General features: G+C 39.0%; 1 pseudogene; it reads right to left on the bottom strand.

The window, feature by feature from the left end:
• Positions 1-1,948: 1,948 nt before the first annotated feature.
• On the bottom strand, positions 1,949-5,582 carry LOC107516585 (annotated as a pseudogene).
• Positions 5,583-9,938: the final 4,356 nt, after the last annotated feature.

A 9,938-nucleotide genomic window follows, 5' to 3' on the forward strand; every position in this document is an offset into this window, starting at 1 on the left:
TAGTGTATTCTAATTCTCTACTTATCAGACTCTCAACAAAAATTATCTGGAAACTCTGGGTTTCCCTGGTCAAAATCCAACCACTGCTTCTAGCTCTAGGACACTGTGAAGCCCAGAAGAATGAGAAGAATCGCTCACTTTTGGGATATGTGGCAACAAAAAATATAAATGTATAAGAATTCTAACATTTCTTCTCCCAGGTTCATTAAAATGGATTCTGCCTTTCCTGTTCCTCATTAATCATTTAGTGCCCTCTGAGAGGGATCTGCCTTTGTCAGAGAGATTCTTTAGAGGGTTTTCTACAGCAGAATTGAGAGGCAAAGGGAAAAGTAAAGGAAGAAGGAAATGTCATTAATGTCCTGAGGAAGGAGTTTATTGTTGTTATTGGTAGAATATTTGCAGATATTCAAGGTATAGAATGAGTGGATGCAGAAGAAAAGAAAGGTAGCTTTACAAATTATTGCTATAGCCTTTACTATGTTTAAATAGTAAAAACTGCAGGTATTTTGAAATTACTTTGAGATTACTGAAATTAAACTGCTGTTGGATCACAATGATATAGCAACCAGAGTTGTTCTTAATAGGAAGCAACAGCAAGCCATCCACTTTGGCAGATTTAAAGCTGAAATGACATTTATTAAAAGAATTTAGGGTAGCTCACAGAAATTGCAGGAAAGCAAAAGTGGTTTGGGACTATACGTTTAGAAGCATCCTAAAACCTCACCACAGGTCTTTTTACAAGTGCTATCACATGGTCCAGCTCAGTTCTCTTTTCCTTCACTGATTTTGGCCCCAAGTCTGGGGTGGGTGTGACTGAGAGCGCGAGTCTAAGTTACGCGCCAGAAATCTGGGAAAGTATGTAATTTTCAGGTTCCGCGGTGGGCGGTGGGCTTTCTCTGACATGTTGACCCAAAAAGGAGGAGGAATTTCTCCAGACATTAGGGGAGGCCATAGACCGGGGAGCCAGGAAGGTGGTACTTGTCCATCACTAGGGCCAACTACCTCATAAGCCCTGACTATAGCACTAGATTTTTTCTTTAGTGTTAGTTAAAATTGCAGATTGTTTGTCTCTTCCTCTTGCTACTGAATCAGAATCTATGAGAATGGGGTCTTGGAACTGGCATTCATTATACAAGCACCTCAAGTGATTTTTATGTACCTCAAGTTTAATATATACCTCTATCAGTTCACGGGTACACCTGATAATCACTCTGAAAATCAGCATTTGTGAGAAGCCTTGTTGCCCTCCTATCCAGGAAGAAAGTGTAACTGTCTTTTGTAGGGTGTCCAGTCTATGGCTTTAAAGTGTAACAAGCATTAGTTTGACTCCTAGTTCTACCCTGCATAGCTATGAGATTTAAAAAAGTTATCTCATCTCTGTAGAACAGGATAACAATAGTATAAACCTGTAGTAGTTGAGGTAGGACAGGCTATGCTGCTGTAACAAACAGCCCAAAATCCTGACGGCTTAGTTAGTAAAAGTTTGTTTCTTATTCCATAGGTGGGTATAGATGGATGATTTTCCTGGATAGCTCTCTCTGAGCATCTGAGCTCCTTTCATTGAGCCCAACTTGGAGTCCTTTGCTTGCAGTTGGGTACATGAAGAGAAAGCTAAAAAAGACTGTAGGAGGTTGGAAGGGGACACATAGCTTCTGCCCATATTCTATCTGCCAGAAGTCTGTTGTATGATCAACCTGAGTACAGAGGAAGCTGGGAAATGCTGGCAAACACACAGATTTGGCAGAACATCGATTGTTTCAAACACAACCACCTCATAGGGTTGTCATGAGGACTGAATGAGCAACATGTATGAAGCACCTACAGATATTTTTTCATTCCATTTTAGCTAGATTTTCTTGGGGCTTGTTTCTGCTTTAAGAGAGGCAATGCCAGATGGCAGAGTTTTTATGGTTTTAGTTACCACAAATGAAGCATGCACATGAGCTGTCTATTCATTGTCTTCCCTCAGCAGCCTGGCATTGGGATTGGTGACTCTGATGGCTGGCTGGCTGCTCTTTCCACAATGGCTTTGTGGTTCTTGGAGGAAACACTTTTGAGCAGTTTCAGCACAGTAAGATCTGTTGTACATTAGCGGCGCTTCTAGCTGCATGCTGTTGTGAACCGAGAACTTTCTGGAAGCCACTAGGAAGCATGTGCTTTGTCTTCTCATTGTTCTCATAACCAATGTTGGGCATCATGGTGTAGCCCTTGAATCTTTTCTGCACCTTGTTGTCAATGTCTCTGGTTTCTGCCAGTTACACTTAATGTTGGCATATCAGTCTTATTGGTGCTGGATGAACTTCCTGGTCCATTTCCGATGCTCTTGGGCTTAGGAGAGTTCTGAGGGCAGCCATCTCCTATTTGGCGTCATGGCTGCCACCTCTATAGGCAGCATCCAGGAAGAAGGACAGGAAGGCGATTTACTTGTTAGTTTTTTAAAATAATGATGGATACAAAATTAATAGACGTTCATTATAGAAAAATTATGTAGTACACATAAGCAAAAGAATAAAACAAAAACTTCCTAAATTCTCATCGCCTAAAGATATAGCTGAAAAAAAAAATGAGCCTTTTATTTCTTTTACAAAAGTAAGATTTTGTTGTTCACGTCAATTTAGAAATTTTTTTTCTTTAACATGATGTAGTACAGCCTGTTTGGGTTGTCATTACATACACTTCGACATCATCATTTTCAATAACTGTGTGGTAGTGAGTGTTACAAATGTACTATAGTGTTTAAAAAAAAATTTGCCAATTATTGGGCATTCTTACTACCGTAATCAACACTGTGATGAACATTTTATGCTAAATATTTGCACATGTCCTTGGCTATTTCATTGTTAACCTGCGGTTTCCCACTTCCTTTAGCTCTCTGTGTTGGAGCCGAGCATACACAGCAGAGAACACATGGCTGGCCATGCTGGTCATTTAATCAACCATGCAGATTGGAACCAGTGGAACAGGTTGGGTTTACTGCTATAAAAACCAGCCAACCCTAGCTCTGACTCTTAAAAATATTCTTGTTCCCTGTAGTTTATGTGCATGCGCACACACACACCCACACCCACACCCCCCCCACACACACACACGGCCCCCAACTCAAACATTCTCTGTCACACATATTGAGGGAACTGCCTCATGCATTATCTCATATTCATAAGAGAATAAACTGTCATCTTTGCCTGAGTCAAAAGGAGCCCCTGGCAGCATGGGGTATGTTACTATTTATATAACATGTTTTATACTGCTAAGAGGTGCCAAATGTATTAAGTGGATGAGAGTAACTTGCACAATGATATACGATCAAGATATAAAATTATTTAAAGTCCTTTTTTTGTACAATGAATCTTCTAGTGCATAAAATCTACAGATCAGCTTCCAAAGAGAATTTTCAAAAATTTCCTTGTCCTGCTGAGTCTGTCCCCAACCCTTCCTCTGCAGCTTTATCTCCTGCTTGTTCCTCCTTTCTTAATGAGCCACTATGGATTATAACACTTTATAATTGGTTTAAATGTCTGTCTCTCTTCCCCCATAACTTATCTTTTGAACCATAAGATCCTGTCCCTTTCCTCCGCCTACATCTAAGAACCTAGTAGCTGGCATACAGCAGGCAATAAATAAATGTTTGTCATTAATAATAGCTAACATAGGATAAGAAGTGCTTGTTCTTATTATGTTCTGAGAGCTTTACATGTGTTATCTCCCTTAATCCTCATAACAATCCATGAATTTGGAGCTATTATTATCCCCGTTTCATGGATGAGAAAACTAAGGCTTGGAGGTTAAGCACCTTGCCCAAGATTGCAACAATCAGCAGATAGTAGGACTGGAATTTAAACCCAGGCAGTAAGCCTCCAAAATTCTGGTTCTGACCTATGGTGAATAAAATTCATTGTAGAATAGAGTCGTGTTAACCATGGCATTGAGACAGAGACCACATGTGGGGAAGTAGTTCAGTTTCCTTGATAAGTGTAAAGGCTCCATAGACCAGCTACATCTATTTAAATTCTATTTTCACCACTTAATAGCTTTGTGAGTTTGGGAAAGTTACTTAAATTTTCTAAGCCTCTATTTTCTCATCTATAAAATGCAGAGAAAAGTGGCCCTGTCCCGATAAGATTATAGTGAACATTAAATGATATAATCTTTATTAAGTGTCTGACGTATCATAAGAGCTCAATAAATACTGTATTCACAAAGCTATTATTGTCAGGTCAGAAGACTCAAGCTTACTGCTATTTTCCATCCTGGAGTTAATATTTCAAATGCTTTGGCAAAACAGGACAATCATTCCCAGGTCACCTGCTTTGCGCACAAATCTGTACATGTACACGTATTAGTCACACTATGTGAATATAAAATGACGAAGTTCTTAATCCACCTAGAAGGCCTCCCACAGTGTGCTCTGCACTAGCCATACATGTTCTAGCTTCCCAAGGCAGCACCAAAGAGGCCTTCACAGTCACGACTGCGCAAGAGCGCTCAGGGACCCTCTAATTCCAATATTCCATGAGTCAAAGATTAAGGCTTCAGGTAGTCAAGAAAGCTTGGGAGTACCGTAAGGATTGGAGGCAGCTCCATCCAGCACCCATCAGCTAGTAAGATGTAGCATCAACCCCAACCCCACAAGCCTGTTTGGGCTCAGCCTTCCAGAGATTAAATTCTCACTGGATTCTTCTCCCACCAGAAGGAAGCTGGGTAAGATTTGCCCATGACCTCATATCTCCTCTTGTTTTATTTCTAGTAGGGTCTAGGCAGCTGTGCTCTGAAAATATAGCTCTGACTTGAAGAAATATGATCTCCTTTCTTTCATCACCAAAGCTCCAAGCTAAAGCCAAAAGTAAACTGAACCTCTGAAAAGGGAAGGGAGAAACCAGCTAGCACAATTCAGAAGGGTGCTGGGAGAAAGAGCAAGGCAGAGTAAACAACACAAAAGGTTCTCAAACATGAGGCGTCCCTGGGCAACAGTGGCAACCGACACATGCAGAGCCTCCACCTTGCGCAAGCAGGGAGCTCAGCTCCTCTACCCCAAAGTCCTGCCCAACTCAGCCTTGAGTATTAGTCGGACTTTATTGGCGACGAAAGGATTTAGAGGACATTGTAGTCTGCCTGGAATCAGGTGAATTAGTAGAGGGCATGAGACTCCAGACTGTTTCCTCTGTTCCCCCCCCCCCCCCCAGAGAAAGTGGTTGCTGAGAGGGGTGCATAGGCTCGTAGAATGTTAGTGTTGGAAGGAATCTACCCAGCTGTGCCCCCTCATTTTACCTGACGGTCAGAGTGAATCATTTGCCCAAGGTCACAAAGTTCACCTATGGCAGAGCATAACTGCTAGTCCATCGTCCTATTCTGTCCCCCTCATGATGACACTTCCTGTCTCCTGCAGCTGACTTGCCCATAGCCTTTTCATCCTACCCACTATTCATGCTTGTTATGATGAGGCTAATGTCGAAGCTGTAACACCCCTGGTGTGCTGCAGAGTGGAAAAGAGGATACACGGCAGAGTTTCATAGGAAATATGGCATCTGTTTGTCTTCCTACTTGTGGAAATCAACTTCATTTTGGACTCCATATATGGAGTTCATTTTCCACCCAAAGGAGAGACCACAGGGATCCCAGACCAGTGTTATACCACCCAGGGAGGAGCTGTAGGTAATCGGACAGACGGAGGGGCCAATAAAGTGCCCAAACACTTGATGTAGCCCTTTTACTATGCATGGCTAATGATTATCAACATTTTCTTAGTAAGAAAAGAAAAAGAGAATCATTATCAGAGGTCTTCAGAACTTTTGAGTGCTTACTGTATGCAGGCAGTATTATTTAATCCTCAACAACAATACCGGGTAGTTACTGTTATCCTCATTTTAAAGAAGAGGAAATTGAGGCATGGAAACTTGTTCAAAGTCTTGTGAATAGTAAATAATCTGATTCCAGAACCTGACTCTTCATACTTTTGTTAACTCTCTTGTAAAACTGTGTACATTTTTCCTTTATAGCATGAGTTTAGTCATCCTCACCTAGTTCTGCTCTCTTTATCAAGTACTAAATTAAAGTACCCATCCTAGTATTATTATTTATCAATACCTAAAACAAATCTGCTGGTAACAGTTGAGATGCTGGTGTTCAGTTAAACTGCAGTCCTTACAAAATACTACTTTGACACTATTTTTTTTTTTCTGTTTGAATCTGCTACATGCTACATAACTACTGTGAGAATGTTGATATATTTCCTTCTTGTCATTTTTTTTTTAACGCATATAGCAGAGGCAAAACTTTCTCCTCTGTCCTTCTATATTCAGTGCTGAAGAATCTGCAATTTAGACTGACAAAGGACAGATTAACAGGAGAATATAAGTGTCTACTTATGTGTGCGATGTGCATAAACACTGGGGAACTCAATAATGAGTAACTTAAAGGGGTGGTTAGAATTGGGGGCTTATATACTATCTTAACAAAGAATGATAAATTTGTATAGAAGTGCAAAACAAAGGAAATAGGGTTTGGGGCAGTAAATTGTGGAACGGTAAACATATGGGGAAACTAATGAAATATAATAATTATTTCAGTAAGATTTGTTTGTGCAGACTCATTTCGATGCCACTTTCTGTCTTCAGTAATAATGGCTGTTCTCTTCCTGGTCCAGGAGAGGGGAGGGAGAACTCCATCAAAAAGGAAAATTTACATCCTGCATTTGGACAGATGGGGGATGTCACAGAGCTCTTTCTGTTTGCTGCTTCTTAATTGTCTTCAGCTCAAAACAATTCTATGCCAAAGTGGAATATTTGGGGTGGCATATTTGGGCCCCCTTCACAATTAAAAACTGCAGGGCACATTCAACTTCTTAACTGTCTCCTTGCCTTCCTCACATTATGTAATGTATTGTTGGGTGTGGCTATGTAGTCTTATAACTACCATTTTTAATGAATAAATAACATTTTATTGAGTAGGTCTCTATCATTATTTGCTCATGATGATAAATAAATAGGGTACATAAAGTCTTATTATGAGGTATTTGGACTCTTTCCTAATGTCTTATGTTATCAATAACTACATTATACTGCATCTTTACTTACTAGATATATTTTATTACAGCTTTTTGATTATCTTAAGGAGGCTCAAATCATGGTTTATATTGTTGTGACTTTAGGTAGGAAGAGTTTAAGGAAATGTAGATGGACCATGAGCCAACCCAGAAGTCTCAGTAAGTTCAGTAAACAACAAGAAAGGCCTGCATAAATCAGTAATGACAAGAGGAGTGAGCTACCACATCAAACAAGAGAATATGTACAAGTGATTTAGGAAGGTTAGGAACATCACCAGGTCTTATACTTGCTTAAAAGGATAGCTCGGGATTTTTTAAATGTGACATAATGATAAATGCTTTATATATTCAAGCTATATGAGATTCGAAAAAAAGAGTGTTATTTTCCCTTCGGTCTGTCCCAGCGGTATTCAGAGTTTGAGCTGCATGCCTCCAGGGGCCTGAACAACTTTCCTGATACTAGGCACCCAGAAGGACCCCTCACCACCCCTTTTGCCTTCTTATTGAGGAGGTGGAAACCCATTTTGCTCAATTACTTTTTTACTGGACCCTTTGGATTCCTGTAGACATTTGAATTTGTGAACCCCATTCCGGGAAGTCATGATCAAATCTTGTCAGTCTCTCTTACCTCCTTGGCCATCCACACAGTAAATTCAGTTGCCAAATTCTTTTAAATGAGTATCTCTTCTCCAGTACTCCTGCTCCTGCCATAAACTTTATCCACATTACATTACCTCTTGCTTTGTCTATTGTAATATCCTATTTGGCCTTCTTGCTTCTAGTTTTTCCTCATTTCAATTCATCCTACATATTATTGCCAGAGATTGTTTATGTTCCTAAAATAACACCATGTTTTGACCCCAAATAATCTATTGTGTCCAAGTTGCTTGATGAATTAAGTACAGACTATTCTAACAAGGTATTCAAGGCCCTCTACAGAATGTCTGTGTAGCAAAGGCTGATAATTTGTCCTCTTCCTTAATCAGAGACACTCTTTTCCTACTGAATGTTAGCCAGACATATGCTGCTCTGAATAAAGACTACATTTTCCAGCCTCCCTTTTAGTTAGGTGTGGTCTTGTGACTTAATTCTGCCAATGAGAGGTAAGAAGTGACAGAACTTCTGGGAAGTATCTTAGGGGAAGACCCAGGCCTTTTGCCCTCCTCCTTCTTCTTGCTGGCTGGGATGCAGATGTGGCGGCTGAAACTCAAGTAGCCATCTTGAACAGTAGATGAAAGCCACATGCTGAAGATGACAGAGCCTGTTTCCCTGACCTGGTGGAGCATACCAGTCCTGAACTGACTATCTCGGGACTTCTTTTATAAAGGAAAAAAAATAAACTTCTATTTTCATTGTTTGTTTTATTGTACTTTTCCAAATATGCATTTTAACAGCTATATTGAGGTATAATGAATATACAAAAAGCTGAACATATTTAATGTATACAATTTTATGAGTTTGGATGTATGCATACACTTGTGGAACCATCATCGCAATTAAGGTAACAGATATATCCATCATCTCCACAAGTCTCCTGTAACTCATTGTTGCAAGAATACTTAACATGATATCTATCCTCAAGAAATTTTAAGTACACAATATGGTATTGTTAACTGTAGGCACAATGTTGTACAGTAGATTGCTACAAAATGTTCATCTTGCATAAGTGAAACTTGATACCAGTTGAACAACTCCCCATTTTCCCCTCCCCAATTACCATTCTACTCTTTGTTTCTATAAGTTTAGTTATTTTAGACACCTCATTTAAGCAAAATCATTCAGTATTTGACTTACTAGCTAATAGCATATGGCATAATATCCTCCAGGTTTAGCTATGTCGTCACGTGTGACAGGATTTCCTTCTTTTTTTAAAATGCGCAATAATATTCCATTGTATAAATATACCATTGTTTATCCGTTCATCTTTTGAAGACATTTGGGTTATTTTCATATCTTGTGAATAGTGCTGTAATGAACCTGGGAGTACAAATATCTCTTTGAGATCCTGAATTCAATTATATACCCAGGAGTGGGATTGCTGTCCAAATGTGCATTTTTAATAACAATTTATTGGGATATGATTCAAATTTCCCCCTTTAAAACTGCCAACTTCTCATAGATTTGTCCTCTATCTTTTGAACCCATAACTTGCTTATTTATTTATTATGGTTTGCCTTGTTTAGTAATTATTATGTACCATTCACATCTCCTCTACTCATATCCTATAGTACCTAGCACTTTAAGGAGCTCAATTGTTTCTTCAATTAAGACTTGGTGTGTTGATTATATTTATAAACATGAAAATATGGGTTAAGTTTAAATTTCAAGATGAACAAAAATCAAATAGTATATTTTAGAAACCTATGAATATTTTGACTTATTCCTAGAGAATGGATGGATATTCAAGGCAACACATTAAATTTGAAGATATTTAGTAACGTTAACAATAGATTTGAAACAGAATCTGAATTAATAAAATTGTCAATTGCTCTTTCATTATGTAGATTTTAGTCAGGGTCCTGACCTAGAAAAAACATGGGGCATCTCTTATGGTTAATTAATATTAGTAACCCCTTATTCAAATTAAGAAACTAAAGCCCAGAATAAAAAACTATTATTTCAGGAAATGGTACCTCATTATTTAATATTATCTAAAGGTTTTAATCATAACCAGTTTCCTGCAGTTATGAGAATCTTTCTTCCCCTACATTAATCAACACTTCTCAAAATGTGATGTATAGAAGACTACAGATGCTTGATTAATGTATAGATTTTGGGCCCCCACCCTATGCCTATGAATTAGAGTCTCTGTAGATAGGGCCCTGGAGTCTGCATTTTTCAAAGCCCCTCAGAAGATTTTTTTATGCACACTGGAGTTTGAGAACCTTAACTACCTTAA

This window comes from Rousettus aegyptiacus, unplaced genomic scaffold, assembly GCF_014176215.1.
Source record: "Rousettus aegyptiacus isolate mRouAeg1 unplaced genomic scaffold, mRouAeg1.p scaffold_m13_p_4, whole genome shotgun sequence".
Lineage (NCBI taxonomy): Eukaryota > Metazoa > Chordata > Mammalia > Chiroptera > Pteropodidae > Rousettus > Rousettus aegyptiacus.